This window comes from Trachypithecus francoisi, unplaced genomic scaffold (assembly GCF_009764315.1).
Source record: "Trachypithecus francoisi isolate TF-2019V2 unplaced genomic scaffold, Tfra_2.0 Lachesis_group11, whole genome shotgun sequence".
NCBI lineage: Eukaryota > Metazoa > Chordata > Mammalia > Primates > Cercopithecidae > Trachypithecus > Trachypithecus francoisi.
Genome location: NW_022681456.1, coordinates 128842872 through 128864849, shown reverse-complemented (window position 1 = coordinate 128864849; position 21978 = coordinate 128842872). Strand labels below are relative to the sequence as shown.

At 50.6% G+C, this 21978-nt stretch overlaps 1 protein-coding gene across 3 annotated transcripts in view; it reads left to right on the top strand.

The window, feature by feature from the left end:
• The window catches only part of TSPAN9 (tetraspanin 9), a 210133-nt gene that overhangs the window by 3418 nt on the left and 184737 nt on the right, over positions 1-21978 (top strand). For 2 of the 3 annotated variants that reach the window (XM_033223190.1, XM_033223192.1), the window contains exon 2: positions 2747-2813. The exons of the other annotated variant lie outside the window; for it this stretch is intronic. The gene's annotated coding sequence lies outside the window, so the exon portion shown is untranslated. The remainder of the gene's footprint in view (positions 1-2746; positions 2814-21978) is intronic. 3 annotated transcript variants of the gene reach the window in all.

The following is a 21978-nucleotide window of genomic DNA, read 5'->3' as shown; positions in this document are numbered from 1 at the left end:
TTGTGGAGAAGCAGCCCAGCTTAGGTGGGAAGCCCTGGGGTGGCTGGAGGGAGTGCTCCTTTGTCGCAAGCCTGTAACCCCAGGGCCAGCCAGCACTGTTAAGTGAATGAGTGAGTGGGTTGGGCCTTGGGAGGTGCCCTTACCTCCTTTAGCGTCAGCTCCCTGCTTGCAAAATGAGGATAACAATACCAAGTACTCAGGATGTTGGGAAGGAGCCATGAGCTGATGTATGTGAGGCACATAGTTCAGGGCCTCATACACAGCAGGTGTGCAGTAAACGGTGGCTGTTATTTATAACTTTGTGGAGGAGACTGAACTAATATGCTTGGAACAAGAGAGGACAAGACTTCTTTTCTTCTACTATGAGGGCCCAGCCTGCAGTGGTTGTCATCCTCACTGACTAAGAGGGAGTGGATCTAATCCAGGTGCATTCGCCTGGCATTCAGCATCTTGCCTGTCTAGCCTTGTTACCACTCTTCTCCCTCCGGGAACCCTTGGTTCTAGCCAGACTAATCTCCCAGGCATGCTTTGCACATTCCTTCTTGGCCCCTTAGTTCATCCTCTTCCACCTTTCTGGATAGTTTTTCCATTCTCCTCTTTCAAGACCCTTCTCATGTCTGAGCTCCTTTCAAGACCCTGGCATCCCATCCCAAATGAACCTGTTTTTCCTGGGAACTCCTATGGCATTTTCTGTCTTCATTTTGTTCCTGGCCTTTATAGATTTCCTTGGGTGGTTCTCTGGTGAACTCCACAAACAGTGTATGCGTCACATGTATAAGAGTCTGTGCTGGGCTGGATACTGTGCCTCACATCTGTAATCCCAGTACTTTGGCAAGCTGATGCAGGAAGATCACTTGAGGCCCGGGATTTGAGACCATCCTGGGTAACATAGTGAGGCCTCTGTATCTAAAAAATTATACATATAATGTATATATATATTAGCCAGGTGTGGTGGTACACACTTGTGGACCTATGGACCTATGGTCCCAGCTAGAGGTGGAAGGATCGCTTGAGTTCAGGAGTTCGAGGCTTCAGTGAGCCATGATTGTGTCACTGCACTCCAGGCTGGGTAACAGAGCAAGAATTTTGTCTCTTAAAAAAAAAAAAAGTCTGTGCTAAGTTCTGATGCTGCAAAAATAAACAAGATGAACATCTTTATCTTCATGGAGCTTGTTAGCCAGTAAAGAGTTGAGAAACGGGTTCGAAAGATGACAGTTCAAAGGACAAGGCGGATGGCTTCTGAGAGCAGAATGTTATGTGAGCTGAAACAGTTCGGTCACCTTGATTGAGGAGCACCATTTCATGCAGAAGGTGGTGGTGGACATGAACCCCAGAGGGGAGCTTGCATTTCAACAGAAGGAATAAGGATCAGCCTGGGGCTAGGCCCTGAGAAAGTTGGGATGTGTGAATGGCGCAGGCGGGCCAGGCGTGGGATGTGTGCAGGGAAGCCATGGAGGAGAGGTTGGGCAGGTAGACAACAGCTGTATTGTGGGCGGCCTCAGATCACCAGCCAAGAACTTTATCTGTCCATTCATTCTTCCAAGAGAACTTGAGTGCCCACCATGTGCCAGCATTAAACTGGTGCTGTGGAGACAGCCATCAACCTTGGGAGGCCCTGGGAAGTTTGCAGGTTTTGAGCAAGGGTAACAGAAGCAGGGCTGGGCTTAAGGAGGGTGAATCTGGGGTCTGTGAAGAGGGGACGTCATGGTAGGGAGAGTGGCTGGGCACCTGTGAGGAATGGTGAGGAGGCATTGAACTTGAGACATTTTGGAAGTAAGATCAGGATCATTTGTAACTTGATTAGGTGGGGAAGTGAGGAAAGGATGAAGGTGAAGGGGAATTGAAGCTGATTCTGTGCTGGGTGATTGTGAAAATGCAATGCCATTTGCTGTTTCCAGTAGGTATTGTTTCGTCAACTAGATTGCAAGCCCCTTCAGGGCATGGATTCTCACTCCCTCTGATGTTCTCCTTGGCCCTGAATTCACTGCTGTGAGGCGCAGAACAGAGTAGGCAAGGTGGACCCCTCACGATCTCAAGAAATGAATCTTGCACTTTCTAGCACCCCAAATTTGTATCCACAGCAATATTTGTTCATGGGCCTGGCTTTCTCCGGAGTCATGTTTCTGCAGAGTCAAATGTTTCCTGCATATATCCTCACACCCCAAGTTAACTGCCCTTTCAGTTTCTGCTGCAGTTTTATTTCTCACTTGGTGGCCATTTTCCACCAAGTTTTTATTGCTCCGTAAGAGTAACTTTGAATGTGGCAGAGATGAAAACAACAAGGTGGCCCGTTCCTTCATATTGACCTCATAGCATATGCGATGCAAACACATCTCAGTAAGTTTACACACTTTTATGTATCTTGAAACTTTGGGTTACTTGTGAGTGGCCAAAATTGTAATGTTAAATCCTTGGATGACAAAGGTCTACCCCAGGGATGCCAAATACATGGCGGGGATTCTGTTACTTCTGTAACTGCCCGTGGCAGACATCACTAATCAATTGCAGCTGTCTTTTCTGCTGGGCCAGGGCTTGGGTTCTGATCGTAATGCCTTGGGTACCCACCAGCAACTGAGTGGCATTAGCATACTGCCTTCCTGTTTGCCATTTCTGGCCTTCTCCATTTGTTGAGTGAGCAGTTTCTTGGTGAGGGATTGCAGCCCCAAAGAGTGGTCCTTGATGGACAGAATTCACCCTAGAGTGGCTTCTTACCAAAGTGATGACCTAATTTTTTGCCTTCCTGCAGGAATATCCTGGAACCTTCTTTTATTTGTCAGCAGCCAAGGTGTTTGCAGGAAGTTCAGAGGGAACAGGTCAGTGCTGGTTCGGGTCCATTGTGGGGTAGGGCCTCTGTTATAAACTCCATCTGAAGTCAAGGTCTTTCTTGCTCTTTAACTGTGGGTTGGGGAGGATAGAAGAGGATGCTGACATTTTCTAGTTGTCCTGCCCTGACTCCTGGCTTTGCTTTTCTAAGCTCCTTAAATTGGGCTTTGGGGGCCAGGCCAGAATTATCTCCTCCCCACTGTTTCTGATTGGTGGCTGATGGTACTCTTAGATTCTTTCTTGGCCACCCCATTTGTGTGGAGGAAGCCTAGGGAGAGGCCTGTAACTTCCTGCTTCCTGTCTCCTTCCAGCAGGCTTGGGAGCCAGGGTGGAGGGGCCTCCCACCACAGGCCAGAAGAGAAGCTGCAGGAGTCCTGGCCAATCCTCAGTGCCTCCATTTTGCTATGCCCACCGCCCTCCACCAGGACCCTTACGGGGCCCTCTTCTCTGCTCCTCCAGGCCCCTGGGGGTCTTGCTGATGGTTTATTCATTGTTCTAGCACTTGTGCATCGAGGCTTCCCCTGTGCCAGGCTACAGACCAGGCAGCCAGACAGTGGGGGTAGATGGTGCTGATTCAGGTTCCCTTGGGGTGCTGTTTACTGACCTGGGCCTTTTATATTTAATTTATGTGTGTTTGCTCCTGCGGCTTCTCCCTGCTGGTGATATGTAAAATCTTACCTTCCCTGAACCCAATGGTGTAGTCAGTGGAGCAGGGAGAGGGGGCGGAATGGTGCTGGCTGGTGGCTCATCTTGCCAAACATTCTCTTGTCTGTGGGTTCCAGCAGGGATTATTTGGTGCCTCAAGAGTGGCCAGAAACCTCTTCTCATCCTGCCATGCCTTCACGTTATACTTAGGATGCTGGTACTCACATTTGTCATCATAATCAGACTCAGTTTTAGACCCTTTACAAATATCCACAACCAATTTAACTTAATCAGATGAAGTTATAATTTGAATCTCATTTAACTTTCACAAAGGCCCCGCGGGATAGCTGTCATGTCCTCTTTTATCAGCGGCAGCAGGTAAGGCCCACACATAGTGTTCCCGGGAGCAGGGGCTCCAGCCCAGATTCTGTGACTCTGCAGCGCCTGCCTTTTCTAATGCAGACCTGTGACTGTTCTGAGTTCTTCACTGACGCTGGGAAGCCGCTCCAGGTCCCTCCCTGAGCCTGCTTGCAGCAGGAATGCCTGAGCTCCCATTTTAAGTCCTCCTCCCGCCTCCCTGGGGCCCGTGTGGGTATCTGCTTTCATTCTCGCAGCTCTGGGATTTGAGGCACCGCCTATCACTGAATGGTGCAGTGCAGCCAGGCACATGGGCTTGAGTGGAGGAAAATTAGAATGGTGAAGGTCAGGCAGCAGCCGTCCAGGTGCAGTGGCCCACGCCTGGAATCCCTGCACTTTGGGAGGCTGAGGCAGGAATTCAAGACCAGACTGGGCAATATAGTGAAACTCTGTCTCTATTAAAAAAGACTGGGCAGCAGAGAAGGAAGGACTTAAGGACGAGGGAATGACCATCTTGCTGTGCAGCATGTGCTCCACATCCTGTGGGGCCTGTTCCTGGTGGGCCCTGCCAGACAGAACTTGGTGAGGGGCTCCCCAGGAGGCCTGTATGGCCTTGGGGAGACACAGATAGCCCCTGACATCAGCAGCTGTGTCTATCCAGATGACTATCTTTCTTCCGTGCATCTGCGTTGAAACCCAAGTGAGGGAGACGTGAGCGGAGGCCTTGGCAGACAGGACGTTGATCCTCTCAGATGGCTGTGGCCTAGGGAGCTTTGGTTTTGCCATTTCTTCTCATGCTCTGGAGCCATGCTCTGGGATGTTGACCAGTCCTGGGGTGGGAGGTTCTTATTCTGGCCCCTGCTCCTCCCTCTTAACTGCTGTGCGAACTTGGGCAAGTTGATTGCTTTCTTCAGGCCGGTTTCCTCACCCACAAAGCGGCAGGCTGGGTGACCCATTGCCAGGGTTCTTTCTGGCTCTGCTGGAGGTGGTTTCTGAGGTGGTATGAGTTGGGATGCCCGGGTTTTGGCTTCCAGTCCTGGGCCTGCCTTCTGCCTCTGACTAGTGCCTTCTCGGCCTCTGACCTGGAGGTGGATGGAGGAAGAAAGAGTGAAGTTAATGAATAAACTGGAGATGCTGCCTCCTGGTAGGAGCCTGACTGGGGGTGGAGGTTGTTTGCGGAGAGGGTCCCCTGCCCTGTGAGTGGCGAGTGGCGGGGTCCTACTGCCTGACTTCTGTCCTGTGCTGAGGGCTCTGCTGTTGCTTTGGTTTTAACTCTTTTTCCGTGCCCCTGCCTGAGGCAGTGAGGAGTAAGCCTCCAGTCCTGGACTCCAGCCCTGCGTGTTAATCATTTCAACTTCAATCATAGCCACAGCATAACGCAATGAGAGTATCTGCCTGGAGCAGGTTAGCTTTCAAACCCTCTCCTTGCTCTCAAACCAAGAGCATAACCAGAATTTCAGCCTGAACCAGGAGGGTGCTCTTCAGAATGGGAAGGAGACAGAAGAACCCCTTTGCTGGCATCTGGAGTTGGGAACATGATCCTCTCTGCATTTCAGCCCAATACTTTGGAGCCAAATGTAGATTTTTTTTGGCCTATTGTTTAGTATTATCTGTGATTTGATTTAGCACACCCCTTCCGCCCTCTGTTTTCTCTCAGGCTCCCTTACGGTGGATGGCTGGAAATTGATGATACTTTGAATATTCACTCACTTTCTGAGAGTCTTGTGACCATTTCTACTCTCAATGGTCATAATTTTTAGAACATCTGATCTTGTGATAGGAACAGGAAAGAATGGGGTAGAGAGCAGTCCAAGGGGTCTGAAGAGTCAGGAAGCTCAGTAAGTGCCCCCTAAAATCCCCCCACCTGCTGGGGAGGCTTTGCTGTTGTTGCAGGAAGGCTGGAGGGTCTTGTGGCCTTCGGGGTACAGGATCTTGGTGGGGCCTCGGCCTTGGCCTTAGTAGCTTAGGGTTGCTGCTAACTCTTACAGCACGTTTGTGCAAATTTGAAAAATGGCCCTTCTTCAGGTTACAAGCAAAAATTAAAGTGAATACATTATTGTGTAGCCGGAACAAAGTCCAGCTGTGTCTGAGGCAACCACCTTGAGCCCTGGTGGGCAGTGACCCTGGCTGTGCGCACACTTGCGGGCACACCGCCTCCAATCATGGGGTGCACATGTTCCTGGGAACACACACAGTGTGGTCCCTCCCCTTGCAGTGTGGGGAAGGTGTCAGGTTCAGAGTCAGGGAGAGGACCTCTGAGGACAGTGAACAGGTGAGGGAAGTGAGCTGGGGTGGGAGGGATTCTCAGAGCCAGACTGAAACACGGCGCAGGCATGCACGTGTGTGTGTGTGTTAGTGACTGTGCGCACACTTGCCTTACATGTGTGCTGGGTGTACTTGCGTGGGTTTGTGTGGGAGGGCACTCTGCATTGTTTTGGCACTTAGTGGAGTGGCCCACGTGTGCACTCTCAACAGATCAGAATAGGCTCACATCTGTAGGCCCAGCACTTTCGGAGGCCAAGGTGGGAGCATTGCTTGAGACCAGCCTGGACAACATAGTGAGACCTCATCTCTAATAAGAATGGAAAAAAAATTAGTCAGGTGTGGTAGTCGATGTGCGCCTGCAGTCCCAGCTACTTGGGAGGCTGAGGCAGAAGGACTGCTTGAGCCCAGAAAGTTGAGGCTGTAAGTCATGATCGCACCACTGCACTCTGGGCTAGGTGACAGAGTGAGACCCTGTCTCAAGAAGAAAAGGGGCAGGGCATGGTGGCTCACACCCATAATCCCAGCGCTTTGGGAAGCCAAGGCAGGCAAATCATGAGGTCAAGAGTTCGAGATCAGCCTGGCCAACATGGTGAAACTCCATTTCTACTAAAAATACAAAAATTAGCCAGGCTTGGTGGTGTGCACCTGTAATAGCAGATACTCGGGAGGCTGAGGCAGGAGAATTGCTTGAACCTGGGAGGCGGAGGTTACAGTGAGCCAAGATCGGCCACTGCAGCCTGGGCAACACAGCAAGACTCCATCTTGGGGGAAAAAAAAATGTCACTATATACCTGTGATGTGAGTGCCTTCCCGTTAGAAGGCAGGGTAAAACGTGGACACAGTACCTGGAAACCCTGCTGGCAGCCTCTCCTCTGGCCACCTGCCAGTGTGGAGATTGAGGCTTAGGGGCCCGAAGCTCTCTTACAAGCCCTGAGGGCAGTGGTGCCAGGGACAGTAGGAGCAGATCCTGCCTCAGCAAGTCCCCAGCCCCCTCTCAGGGCCAGGCACTACAGGAGGGCTCAGAGGGGCAGGGGGTCCAGCTGAGTTTGAATGCACTGTGTCTTTCCGGATGTGTGAACATGCAGAATGACATGTTTTGTTTTAGAAAAAATGAGGTAGAGGTCTGGGCTTGCAATTTTCTACTTGTCTTAATCCTGGGAGATTCTAAACAGCTTTGTTTAAAAACTGGACATACGGATTGCAAAGACCTAAGTGAGGAAGAGCCATTGGGTCCCCCAGGAAAGCAATTAGGTTTGAAGCCAGAGTTTGGATTTGTTTGACCATTTTGAGTGCTGTCTGCAGCATGTGGGACCTGGAGGCGCTTACAGCGTCACCCATAGTGTGAGTCACTCCAAATTAGTAGCCATTTCAAATTGGCTTCCACTGACTTGCTGCTGGGGATGGGTGGGGCTGGGGGGGAAGCTCCAGGCTTGGCTGTCACCCGTCATCCAGGCTGTGGCTGGCAGAGAGGGGAGGGGGCTGGAACAGCCTGTCTTGGCTCTGCCTGCCCCCACTGTTGGCCAGAGAATCTAGAGCTGGTGGTGGCCTGTGTCTGTGAAGGTCTCCTGGATGGAGTAGTTCGTGCCCGCAGTGCAGGGAGAACACTGGAAACCATGCAGTTCAGGACAGGGTTGGTGGAACTTTTTCTTGGCATTGATGGAGAAACTCAGAAGGCATCAGCCTGGGCCTTGAGGGAGGGCTGGGATTTAGGGAGGGAAGGGAAGGGTCTCTGAGGGCTTGTGGTGCTGGCCGGGAGCTTGGTTGGGGTGGGATCAGGTGTGGCCTGCAGGAGAGGGTGAGCTGTTCGCTCTGGGGCACCTGGCATGCTGCTCGGAGCAGCTCAGGCGCAGGAGGCTGGCGGTGAGAGCCAGTGTTGGTCTTTGAACAGTGGAATGACAGGATGAAAAGGGGCATTATAGGCCGGGCGCGGTGGCTCATGCCTGTAATCCCAGCACTTTGGGAAGCCGAGGGGCAGATCATGAGGTCAGGAGATTGAGACCATCCTGGCTAGCACAGTGAAACCCCGTCTGTACTCAAAATACAAAAAATTAGCCAGGTGTGGTGGCGGCGCCTGTAGTCCCAGCTACTCGGGGCGGCTGAGGCAGGAGAATGGGATGAACCTGGGAGGTGGAGCTTGCAGTGAGCCGAGATCGCGCCACTGCACTCCAGCCTGGGCAACAGAGCGAGACTCCGTCTCCAAAAAAAAAGAAAAGGGACATTATAGGGATAATTAGATTGTAGCAGAATTCAAGGGTTTTTTTTTTTTTTTTTGAGACGGAGTCTCGCTCTGTCACCCAGGCTGCAGTGCAGTGGCGCGATCTCAGCTCACTGCAACCTCCGACTCCCTGATTCAAGTGATTCTCCTGCCTCAGCCTCCTGAGTAGCTGGGATTACAGGCACGTGCCACCATGCCCAGCTAATTTATATATATATATATATATATTTTTTGAGACGAAGTCTCGCTCTGTCACCCAGGCTGGAGTGCCGTGGCACAGTCTCGGCTCACTGCAAGCTCTGCCTCCCGGGTTCACGCCGTTCTCCTGCCTCAGGCTCCCCAGCAGCTGGGACTACAGGCACCCGCCACCACACCCAGCTATTTTTTTTTTGTATTTTTTGTATTTTTAGTAGAGATGGGGTTTTACCATGTTGGCCAGGATGGTCTTGATCTCCTGACCTTGTGATCCACCCGCCTCGGCTTCCCAAAGTGCTGGGATTACAGGTGTGAGCCATTGCGCCTGGTCTCAAGGTGAATTTTTTTTAAAAAGCATCCTTTTGGCTGGGTGTGGTAGCTCATGCCTGTAATCCCAGCACTCTGGGGGACCGAGGTGGGAGGATCAGTTGAGCTCAGGAGTTTGAGACCAGCTTGGGCAACGTAGCAAGACCCTGACTCTATAAAAGATTAAAAAGTGTAGCCAGGCATGTGCACCTGTGGTCCCAGCCACTCGGGAGGCTGAGGTGGGAGGGTTCAGGAGGTTGAAGCTGCAGTGAGCTGGGATCACACCCCTGTACTCCAGCCTGGACAACAGAGTGAGATCCTGTCTCAAAATAAATAAACAAATAAATAAAATAAAAAAGCATCCTTTTTTGTTGCAAAATAATAACTCATTATAATATCCAAACATTACATAAATTATAGAAAAGGAAAATCTCCCCTAATCCTACCCGTCAGAGATAATCACTGTTCATACTTTGGTTTGTATTATTTCCAGATATTTCTGTGATAGACTAGCATCCAGCCCTTTACCTATTTATCTTCTATATTTCCATAAACAGAATTGAATTCAACTTACTGTTTTGCCCCTTGTTTAGGCATCTTTTCACATCGGTGCATTCAGAACAACCTCATTCTTTTCCATAGTTGCACAGATTTGGCGAAGGGATTTTGTTCCATTCATTACTGAGATCTGTGCTGCATAGACCACCCCGGAATATAGTGGATTAACACAAACACCGTTTTCTTTGCTTCTAGTTCTATGGGTTAGCCTTTTGGGCTGGCCTCTGCGGTCTTGCCTGGGCTTATTAATGCGGTAGCAGTCAGCTGGTGGCTCTGTAGACCCTGGACAGTCCAGCGGAGCTTCACTCATGTATCTGGTGATTGGTGCTGGCTGTCAGCTGGGCTTCTCCCGTGCTACGTGGTTTCTCACTGTCAAGGAAACTAGCCTTTCGGGTGAAAACAGTCTACAAGACCTCTTAACCGTCTAGGCCCTGAAGCCTCACACACACAATGTCTGTTGATTGCTGGTAAAAGCAAGTCATGGGACCAGCAGAACTCCGGGGTGGGCAGACTCTACCTCTTGGTGGGAAGGCTGGCCATGGCACAAGTAAGATATATGTGTTCCAGGCAGGAGGATGTAGACATGCGATCCTTCCCTGTGCCCAGAACCATAAGGAATAGACCCCACAGATCTTTGGAAGATAGTGCAAACCCCTTCTCCTCCCAGCTCACTGTTCATCCCCAGACGGGTCATCCAGAGAAACTGGCAGACACTTGATCTTCATGCTGGGCGTCCTTTGAAGTAGAGTCAGTGTGTTGCGTGTGTGCACGCGGCTAGCGCTGGCAGAGGTTTGGGCTTTGTAGTAGACAGTGTCTCCTGCCCTATGGCTCTGAGAGCTGTAGAAGTCAAACCTTCCTGCCCTCTGCAAGCTGCCAAGAGCTTGTCTTCTTGGTACTCCCTGCTAATTTTCATGGCCCCTCTGAGAAATGTGTCGGTGAGCGACAGGTCTTTAACAAAGCTAGTCCGGTCTTCCAGGCCCAGATCTCTGCTGTGATTTTATTCATTCATTTGCCCAACAACTATGCTCCAGGCTTCCTCCCCATTCCTTCATAACCTCGGATATGAAATAAGAGGGCCCAGACCTATGTGATGCACACACTTCACTTTTCCTTCTCAGGCAACTCACAATGGACTCGACATTGACTTCCCACAAGGTGTTCGTGTTTCTATGTAGTTTTCTCATCACCTGCCTTAGTAGCTGTTCCCTTCCTGTGAAATGTTACCAATGGCAGGGAGGCAGGAGGAGGCAGGGGAAGAGCCAGCGATGGGTCATTAACGAATCCTCAAACCCCAGCTTAGAGGATGCTGCAGTGGAGCTGCTGGTGGAAAAGTTCTCCCCAGCGCCAATCGTTCATCAAACTTACCTCTCCCCGGAGATCTGAGGCTGGACCTGATGAAATGCACTTTCCCGTGCAGCAGTGTTCTTTTGCCTGTCAACTGCTGGGTGGTTTTTGCATTCATCAAATAAAACAAAGGCAGAGTGGGCTTTCGTGTTTGAAATCCCCTTGGTGTTTTAATGTCTCCCTGCTCCCCCTCGGCAGCTTTTAGTAAAGACATGTTTTGTAGCTGAAAAGGTTCACTGTGAAAGCGTCCTGCACCCCCACAACTCAGCCTCTGGGCTGGCCTCCTCAGCTGTGCTGTGGGAAAGGAGCTGCTGAAGACTGTGTTGGAGGAGGGAGCACGGCCTGGCACCGCGGCACCCTTGGGAGCTCCCCAGTGCCTCTGGGTGACTGGGGGGTGCCAGCGTGGTGCTCCTGTTGCAGGGTTAATGAACTGATCAGCTCACAGGTTTCCTATTAATCAGTGCTCAGTGTTGACAAAAACATGCAATGCTGACTCTGCAAACCTTTGAGAAATCTGGCATCATGGACAAGAAAAGAAACCTCAGCAACTGCTTTTGGCCAAAGAATTGGAAAAAACTGGATAGCGCTCCCCAGCCTGCTCCAGCTGAGAGCTTGCTAGCTTGAGGCCTGTAGCAGGTAAATTCCCCAGAAGCAGAGACCTGCGAGGCCCTCGCTGACTCCTTACTTCTCTGCTCAGGTCCCCACTCCACCCCTCCGTTACTTGTTCTCCATGGCTGTGAGGATGGATTCAAACTCCCGCATGCTCAAGTCATACTGTCAATGAATCATTAAGTCGTTATTGGGCGCTTTGATTCCTCAAGGGTCTGAGGTATCTTTTGGCCCAGGTGCTCTGTGTGCTAGAGCTTTAGCCAAGTGTAAAGTTAGGTCAGTCCCCAGCTCTTTCTGCTCATGGCTACGCATGTCTATTTCTGTTTTACCCAGGTCCCTCGTAGTTCCCGAGAGCCCAGTCCTACAGGACCTGTGACCCCAGGAGTGGGCTCTGAAGGCAGCAAGCCAAGTAGGAAGGGGTAAGATTGCTACAGATATAGCCAGAGTCCCCTGTGGAGGACCCAGAGGAGATGCCTGCCTTGACTCCACAGGGAGCTGGCACTGCTGTATGGCCACACCTAATCTGACATAAAAAGTGACGCTACCCACGTTCATCATCCGCCTTACCCACTGGTTATCCAAACGGATCTCTGTTGTTCGGAACTTTGAATGTCCCTGTAAGGATAAGGATGGTCCTTCCCTGAGGATGCTCAGTGGACTCCCTGGGCTCTGAGGATTGTTCTGCAGGAGCACAGTTGCAACATCTTTGGAACAGGTGTGTGGCTTTCTCAGAGAGGCCACAGTCGGCCGGGCGCCGTGGCTCAAGCCTGTAATCCCAGCACTTTGGGAGGCCGAGACGGGCGGATCACGAGGTCAGGAGATCGAGACCATCCTGGCTAACACGGTGAAACTCCGTCTCTACTAAAAATATAAAAAAATTAGCCGGGCGGGGTGGCGGCGCCTGTAGTCCCAGCTACTCGGGAGGCTGAGGCGGGAGAATGGCGTAACCCAGGAGGCGGAGCTTGCAGTGAGCTTAGATCCGGCCACAGCACTCCAGCCTGGGCGACAGAGCGAGACTCCGTCTCAAAAAAAAAAAAAAAAAAAAAAAAGAGAGGCCACAGTCGACTGGCTGAGAGGGAGGTTAGAAATGAGTAGGCAGGGCCGGGCGCGGTGGCTCACACCTGTAATCCCAGCACTTTGGGAGGCCGAGGCGGGTGGATCACGAGGTCAGGAGATCGAGACCATCCTGGCTACACAGGTGAAACCCCATCTCTACTAAAAATATAAAACATTAGCCAGGCATAGTGGCGGGTGCCTGTAGTCCCAGCTACTCAGGAGGCTGAGGTAGGAGAATGGCATGAACCCGGGAGGCAGAGCTTGCAGTGAGCCGAGACCGCACCACTGCACTCCAGCCTGGGTGACAGAGCAAGACTCCGTCTCAAAAAAAAAAAAAAAAAAAAAAAAAAAAAAATCAGTAGGCAGGCCTCCCTGCCACCACACCCAGGACTGGGGGAACTGGCGAGTGCTTTGAGCCTGCCCTTGGCCTGGACACTGCAGGCTGAGCCTCTTGCTGCAAGGAGCTCCCATTGTGATGTTCAGATTGAACCTGGAACGTGGAAAACATTCAGAGTCCTGGAGTTGACCTGAATCGTACACATGATCTTCTCTGGGAATACTTTTGGGGCCGCTGGCCTTTGGGATGCTGACACTAATTGCAGGACACACTTAGGCGAAGAAGGGAAGCCACAGAATTGCCCCCAGTTCTGGGAGATGGGCTGGCAGTCTGGTTTCCTGGGCCCACCTTGCAGCTGGCTTTGGTTGTGCTGTACCCATCAGCCGAAGTAGATGGACTTGAACCTGTCTTTGGGGGCCAGGTGTTGGGGGCAGTAGGGATCTTGAGTGTGAGCCCCCATCCTGATTCTGGGGCAAGGGAGAAGGTGAATTTGACCACAGGGAGAAAATTGGAGAGGTAGGGTCTGGTCTCCACCTCACCCATAAAAGCTGGTGAGTCTCTGAGCACCCTCAGGGCAGTGGGGAGGGCATCAGCTGCCGTTCCTGACTCTGCTGCAGAATGTAGATGGGGGCTGGAGGCTGCGTCATGCCACCCCCAACCCAGTCACGAGTTTCTCTTGCAGGGAACAGAGTGATCTAATGGAGCCCTCATTAGAAGAGTGCCTGACACAGAGTAGGCCTTAACAGATATTTATGGACGGGAGATAGGAAGGGGATAGTGAGTTACAGCTATGGAAAGAAAGTCAACTGGGCCAATCACAGTTTGAGGGATTGATGGAAAGGCCCCATCCTACCTTAAAATGCCTCTTCACTAGCTTGAGCAGCTGGTGGAACCCCTGCCCTTAGATATGTGTTCTTTTGGAGGCTCTTTGGTTTTCCAGAGTCTTCTCTTGATTTGCTTTGTTTTATTGTTAATTTGTATTTATTTATTTATTTTTAGAGACAGGGTCTCGCTCTGTCATGCACACTGGAGTGCAGTAGCACGATAATAGCTCACTGCAGCCTCCAACTCCTGGGCTCAAGCAATCCTCCTGCCACAGCCCCCGAGTCGTTGGGACCACAGGTGTGCACCACCACGACTGACTAATTATTATTTATTTGTAGAGATGGGGTCATACTATGTTGCCCAAGCTGGTCTTGAACTTCTGGCCTTAAGGGATTCTTCTGCTTCTGCCTCCCAAAGTGTTGGGATTACAGGCATGAGTGAGCCACCACGCCCAGCCCAGGAGTCTTCTCTTAAAATGCCACAGCCTCTTGGAGAGGCATCCTGTTTCTAGTGGTGGCAGGAGATCAGCATGGCCTTTTGGAGATGAAATCTAAGAGGTCGGGTCAAGCCACCCCCAGATTCCTGCTTTCTTTCCGTACCTTCCCAACATTGCCTCTAGAGGAGTCACTCCCAAACCTTTTCTTTCTGTGGAAACTGCAGCAGAATAGAAGACTCCAGGGACCTCCCCACACCTCTCCAAGAAAATTATTGCCAAGCAGTCCTCATAGGCATGCATAGGATGATGGCGTGGCTTTAAAGAAACACCTAAGAGAATATCTGTTGTTTTGGGTGGTTGTTTTAAATCAATTATCTTGTTGTTGTTGTTGTTTTGAGACGGAGTTCTACCCTTGCTGCCCAGGCTGGAGTGCGGTGGTGCAATCTCGGCTCACTGCAACCTCCGCTCCTGGGTTCAAGTGATTCTCCTGCCTCAGACTCCTGAGTAGCTGGGACAGGTGGCTGCCCCACACCCAGCTAATTTTGTAGTTTTAGCAGAGACGAGTTTTCTCCATGTTGGTCAGGCTGGTCTCGAGCTCCTGACCGCAGGTGATCCGCCAGCCTCAGCCTCCTAAAGTACTGGGATTACAGGTGTGAGCCACCACACCCGGCAAAAATCAATAGTCTTTGATACATTCTTGATTTGAGTCAGGAACTAAATCATGGATACTGCCACATCCTAAACCCAGTGCTGTAGGGACTGGTCTGTGCACCCTGGTATTTCTGAGACCTTGCAGCTGCCTCCACCTCCCGATTCCCCATGACTCTAGGGTCTGCGCTGCCTGCTAGACAACTGACTTACTGGCGTGGGACTTCTGCAGCCTCACTGGCATTCTTAGAGATGGGCATTTCTAACGTCTCTCCTAAGTATCTCTTGTACATTGTCTCTTTATTCCTCCTGAAGAGCAGAGGCCTTGGTTTTCCATTCACCTGTGCTTTCCCTGTTTTCTCATTGCCTGGTACCTGGTGGACACAGAAATATTTTTTGAATGAATTAATGAATACTGCATTTGTGATCTAAGAGATGTGTCCCTAATCTCATCCATTTCCCCAGAACACTTAGAACACTTGCTTGCTTTAAAACCACCCATATTCATATGGCAGGGGTTTTAAACATCTCAGAAGAGGCAGTGAGGATCTTTTTTGTTGTTGTTGTTGAGACGGAGTCTCGCTCTGTTGCCCAGGCTGGAGTTCAGTGGCAGGATCTCAGCTCACTGCAAGCTCCGCCTCCCGGGTTCACGCCATTCTCCTGCCTCAGCCTCCCGAGTAGCTGGGACTATAGGTGCCCACCACCACACCTGGCTAATTTTTTGTATTTTTATTAGAGACAGGGTTTCACTGTGTTAGCCAGGATGGTCTCGATCTCCTGACCTTGTGATCCGCCCGCCTTGGCCTCCCAAAGTGCTGGGATTACAGAGGATCTTTCTTAAGTCAGGAGCTCCTTGTTAAAGTGTCCATGGCTCTGGGAGGGGAGTTATGCTGCCTTTCCCAAAGGAGGTGGTGAGGGAAGAGGAGGCCACTGCTCAGAATTTCATGGCAGAGGATACCGAGGCTGTCTTTCCTTGGGTGTCTGGGCAGTTGAGCAGAGGAGGCTGGAGCCAGGCTTTCTGGATTGTGACCCAGATTCTGTCGTTTCTCTCCTCCTCCCATGCCTGCTCCCGTCTTCGTCAGCTCGACCCAGGGTCACCTCAGAGCTCCCAGCAGAGTCTGTGGGCAGCTTTGGAGGAAAACATGCACCCAAAATGGCCAAATCCGTGAGGACTTGAGAGAGGCACGTGTGTGGCTATTTTGGGTTTGGTGGGCTGAGCTCAGATCTCTCTGGCATTCCTGGCCACTGGCTTCTGAGAATTGACCAGAATGGAAGGATGATAAAAAGCGAGGCTCCAGGAGCAGCCCAGGAATTTGCTCATTCTTAATCTCTGGGAGGAGGTGCTCACCCCAGAACCCACAAGGAGGATGGGGCTGAGGGAAGGGACTATGGCGGGGAGGGGGCAGGGGAAGAAAGGGAAAGTTCAAGACGATTTCCTCTTCCTCTTCTGTGACTTCCTGGAGGAGGGGTGGCAAGTACAGTGCTGGCCCAGGGTCAATCTGATAAGGGAGCAGGACTTAGAGCCCAGAGGAATGGCCCCCCACTCCCCCGCCCAAATCCATGCCTCTGGGGGAGTTGTCTGGTAACTGGGATGGTGCGTCAGCCTCTCTGCCTCTCTGAATGTCTCTTTCAATTTCTCTGTCCTTCTTCCACATCAGGCTAGGGACAGCTCTGGCCTCAAATGCTTGGGGAGCCCTCATCTCTTTCTCCCTTCCCCAGAGTCAGGCAGAGAAGCCCCTTTCACTCAGTGCACATGAGGGAGGTGTGTTAGCACCTCCTCCGTGGAAGTTCAGGAGCTCACTGATGCCAGGATCTGTCTTTGCCCCTGAGGAGCTAGTGTGAACGTGTGGAGACCTGCATGTGTACATGTGCCCCGATGCAGGACGTCGGCCAAAACGGTGTAGAGTGCCAGAGTGCAGCCGTAAGTGACAGGCAGAGCGGGTCAGTGGGAAGAGCTGCCCACTGGGAGTCAGGGCCCCCAGCCAGCCTGGGGCAAGTCATGTCGTTTCTTGGTGCCTCAGATTTTTTCCATCTGTCAAGTGAAGGTTTTATGATCCCTGAAGTGGCTTAAGAATTACCTGATTCCAGGAGTTGCGGGGAGACGAACCTTAAAGATGGGTAGAATGTTTTCGTTGCCTCTGTCTTTGTTCCAAATGGGGTCCACCCTTGGACCCATCTCAGCTGGGTTGTTCCCATGAAGAGGGGGCAGGCTGAGGGCTCAGGTGTTACACTTGGATCCCAGATCTCGCTTCTGTTCTCTGGACCCTCCTGTTAGGAAAACTGCCAAATTTGCCTTTAGGTTCAGAAAATCAATTGCACCTGTCTAGAACAAGATGTGTCTAGAACAAGGTGGTTCATCCTTGGCGTGCAAGTGAGGACTGAGTGACTACATGAGACCCACAGAGCCTGCTGGGGACTGACATCTGCTCCCATCCAGCCTTGTTCTCTACTTAGAGTCACTTTGTCCATATTGTTTCTGTAATGTCAAATTGCTTGTAGCTCTTTCTTCCTTTCCCAATCATGAAGTTTCATTTTTCATTGTTCTCAGGGTGATCTACCTTGCTTGAAATGCTTCCTGGGTATGGCATTGTTTTCTCTCTCTCTCTCACTCTTTTTTTTTTTTTTTTTTTTTTTTGCGGGGGGATGGAGTCTCACTCTGTTGCCCAGTCTGGAGTGCAGTGGAGTAATCCCACCTCACTGCAACCTCAGCCTCCTGGGTTCAAGTGATTCTCATACCTCAACCTCCTGAGTAGCTGTGTGACTACAGGTGTGCATCACCACGCCCGGCTAATTTTTGTGTTTTTAGTAAAGATGGGGTTTCACCATGTTGGCCAGGCTAGTCTCAAACTCCTGACCTCAGGTGATCCACCTGCCTTGACCCTCCAAAGTGCTGGGATTACATGATGTCTGGCCTGTTTTATCTCTTAACTGCATTGTTTTAGCAAATTTGAAAATTTGCTTAACTGTTGTTTAAGTATTTTTCTGTCTCCACTTCTCTTGCCTTTCTTTCTGGTACCCCAGTTATATGAATATTTGACTGTTTGATACTGTCCTATAGGTTGCTGATGTTGTTATTTTTTTCAGTATTTTTTCCTTCTGTGCTTCATTTTGAATAGTTTCTATTGCTATGTCTTCAAGTGCACTGATCTTCTGCAGTGGGTAATCTCATGTTAGATAATTCCTGCTGGTGTATTTTTCATTTCTTTTTTTTTTTTTTTTGAGACAGAGTCTTGCTCTGCCGCCCAGGCTGGAGTGCAGTGGCCAGATCTCAGCTCACTGCAAGCTCCACCTCCCGGGTTTACGCCATTCTCCTGCCTCAGCCTCCCGAGTAGCTGGGACTACAGGCGCCCGCCACCTCGCGCGGCTAGTTTTTTGTATTTTTAGCAGAGACGGGGTTTCACCGGGTTAGCCAGGATGGTCTCGATCTCCTGACCTCGTGATCCGCCCGTCTCGGCCTCCCAAAGTGCTGGGATTACAGGCTTGAGCCACCGCGCCCGGCCTGTATTTTTCATTTCTGACGTTGTATTTTCCATCTCTAGACATTCCATTTGAGTGTTTGTTGTATCTCTGTCTCATCATGTTGATGTTTTCCTCTGCATTCTTGAGCTTTGGAGCGTACTTATAATACTTGTTTTTTTCGTCTTTGTCTACCAGTTTCATCATCTCTGTCATTTTTGGGTTTGTTCTGTTGATTGATTTTTCTGTTTATGATTTTTCTCCTCCATGTTTTTCTGCTTCTTTGAATGTCTACTAATTTTTAATTGGATGCCACATCCTGTAATTGTAATGTTGATGGGTATTAGGTTTTGTTATGTTTCCTTGAATAGTGTTGGGCTTTATTCTGGCATTCATTGAAATTACTTAGGCTCAGGTTCATACATTTGGGGTTTGCTGTTAAGCTCTGTTAGGGTAGATCCAGACCAGCCTTTTGTCTAGGGCTTATTTAGTCTCACTGCGGAGGCAACACCCTTCTGAGGATTCTACCGAATACGCTGTGTTTTGAGGTCTGTCCACTCTTGCCGGTGGGAATGTGAACTCTTTCTGGCCCTGTGTGTGCTCCCCAGATTGTTGGGCCTGTTGCTTTCCAGGGGTTCTTTTCTCAGTCTTGTGGATTTCACCCCACTGGGGTGCAGATCAGCCAGAGAGTCCGGGTACTCTTCTGCACGTCTCCCCGCACTCTCTCTGTGCTGTCCTCTCCTCTCTGGTATTCTGCCCTAAGAATCCTAGCTGCATGAACTCGAATTCCTATCTCCTCAACTTGGTGAGACCTCTGGCCTCCGTTTGGATTCCTGCTGTCTGAACTGCTGCCTGGAAGCTGCCTGCAGGAGGTAAGCTGGACGGTCAAAGGACTTGCCTGTTTTCTTCCATTCTTCTGTCAGGAATTGCAGTCCTGTGTTGCCTGTTGTCCAATGTCTGAAGTAGTTTCGTGTGTTCTGTCCAATTTTTTGGTTGTTTTAGGTAGGAGGGTAAGTCCAGACCCTGTGGCTTCACCAGGGCTCTCCCAGGGAGTCCTGCATTATTATTATTATTATTATTATTATTATTCGGAGTCTCGCTCTGTCGCCCAGGCTGGAGTGCAGTGGGGCAATCTCGGCTCACTGCAAGCTCCGCCTCCCGGGTTCATGCCATTCTCCTGCCTCAGCCTTCTGAGTAGCTGGGACTACAGGCGCCCGCCATCTCGCCCAGCTAGTTTTTCGTATTTTTTTTTTTAGTAGAGACGGGGTTTCACCGTGTAGGCCAGGATGGTCTCGATCTCCTGACCTCGTGATCCACCCGTCTCGGCCTCCCAAAGTGCTGGGATTACAGGCTTGAGCCACCGTGCCCGGCCGAGTCCTGCATTATTTTAAGACTCACCCCAGGCATCACCTGCACCTGCGTCCTTCTGCACTGGGGTGGGTGCCTCTAGGAGACACTCCTACAAGAACCCATAAGCAGCATGTTCTTTTCCCCTTCCTTAATGTATCTTGTTTTGTTGTTGTCTCTCTAAGTTGGCTGTGTCTTTGAGTGCAAAGATGACATGGCGTCTTTCTCATCACCCCTTGTACCTAGCTCAGTTCTAGGTGGCCCATGTTTGTTGATTGAACAAATAAATGAGAATAAATGGAAGACAATATAAGTGAACCGTGCTTCATGGTTACTAAGAAGAACAGTACCATCCTGGATGTGGAGCTTGGCTCCCTGGAGCTCAGATCACATCTTGTGGCATTGGGTTTACTTAATTCTGCTTGGGGCATTGGCAAGTCTGAAGTCATCTGGAGGAGGGTGACTGGGAGAGTGGAAACTGCACTCCATAGGAATTGGATGAAGGATTTGGGAATGTTCATTTTGTTGGGAAATTGTCTTTTATGGAGTGCTATTGAAGGTGGGCATAATAACAGTTTTCCAACGTGTGTAGGAGTGAGTACTAAACCTAGGACCCTTGGTGAAGGATTCTAGGCCGTTAGATTTGGGTCTAGGTCCAGGAAGAACTTTCTAAAAATTGAACCATCCAGCAGAGAAATGGGTGCCTTGAAGATAGTGAGCTCCTCGTTGCTGGGATTTAAGCCAAACCCATGTCTGTTGCTTAGGGATGCTGTGTTTGGAGTTGTAAAGTTAACCATGATGTTGCATGAGATGATCTCTTAGATGCCACTCTGCACAATTTCGAATCTTGCTCTGAGCCCCATGATTCATCCTCTGGCAGCCTCCCATCCCCAGCCTACATATACATCCAGAAAACACACCTGGAATGTGCTCCTTACTACTGTTTTATGAAACAAGCACCCCCTCTTTCCTGCCTAAAGTGGCTTTCTTCTCGGGCCTCGCGGACTGGCTGCCGCCACCCCTGGGCAGTGTCTGTGCTCATCTCCATCCTTCTGACTTCGGCCTGACTGGCACCCCATTGATCTGGGCCAGCCCCTTCTGTCAGCACCTTGTCTCACTGTCTCCTGTGTCTGGAGACACAGTGCCTTTGAGACAGAGGATGGCTCTGGTTAGCCCATTGTTCTGCCTGCTCCCTGGTGGCTGGGAGGCTCCCAGTGCAGGCTGGCGGCCTTGCTGCAGCCCTTCCAGTGCTCAGGAATATGGCTCTGAATGGATACTGTCACCCTTGGCCTGTTTGTCTGCCCCTTTCTCTGGGTCTCATGTCTCTTCCCCTAGGGTGTTTCTTTTCCTTGGACTGGAAGCTCCTGGGGAGGTATCACCCCACTGGGTTGAGGATGGTTTGCTGCACATTGTAGAGGCTCAGTTACTAGTGATGCTGGCAGAATTCTTGAGTCTTTCATGCACCTGCTCTTTACCCCTGCTTTTTTTTTTTTTTTTGAGCTGGGACCTCATTCTGTTGCCCAGGCTGGACTACAGTAGTGTGATCATGACTTACTGTAACTTCTGACTCCTGGGTTCAAGAGATCCTTCTGCCTCAGCCTCCTAAGTAGCTGGGACTGCAAGCTTAGGGTGCCATCATGCCCTGCCAGTATTTTTTTATTTTTTTGTAGAGGTGGAGTCTTGCTATTTTGCCCAGACTTGTCTCGAACTCCTGGCCTGAAGTGATCCTCTTGCCTTGGCTTCCAAAATGCTGGAGTTACAGGTATAAGCTGCTTAGCCTGGCCAAGGAGGAATTTTTTTTTTTTTGAGACGGAGTCTCGCTCTGTCTCCCGGGCTGGAGTGCAGTGATGCGATCTCGGCTCACTGCAAGCTCCGCCTCCCGGGTTCACGCCATTCTCCTGCCTCAGCCTCCCAAGTAGCTGGGACTATAGGCACCCGCCACCACGCCCGGCTCATTTTGTGTTTTTGTATTTTTAGTAGAGACGGGGTTTCACCGTGTTAGCCAGCATGGTCTCGATCTCCTGACCTCGTGATCTGCCCGCCTTGGCCTCCCACAGTGCTGGGATTACAGGCATGAGCGCCGCGCCCGGCCTCCTAAAGTGCTGGGATTACAGGCATGAGCCACTGTGCCTGGCCCCAAGGAGGAATGTTTTTTGAGAGCTGCTGCACAGCATGGTGACTACAGTAACTAATAACATGTTGCATATTCCAAAATTGGATCTGGAACAGAGGTCACTTAACCCATGTTCGTGGTCTGAGTGAGTGAGCTCCAGAGGACATCCCAGTGTCCAGGTGGCCAGGACAGTGTTCCCCCCAACCTGCCCATTTGTTGAATGAGGAAGATGAGTTCACGAGGTGAAGCCATGTGCTCCAGGCCACTTGCTGTGAGGTGGGAGAGCCCATCTAGGAACCTACATGTTCTGTGTCCTAGTTTCCAGCTGGTTCCACTGGGGGGTGTCAAGACAGTAATAAAAGCAATGATATAATCACAGTCAGCATTGACCAAGTACGTTCTGTCGTGATGTACAGAGTTTTGTCCTACTTCTTAAAATGCAC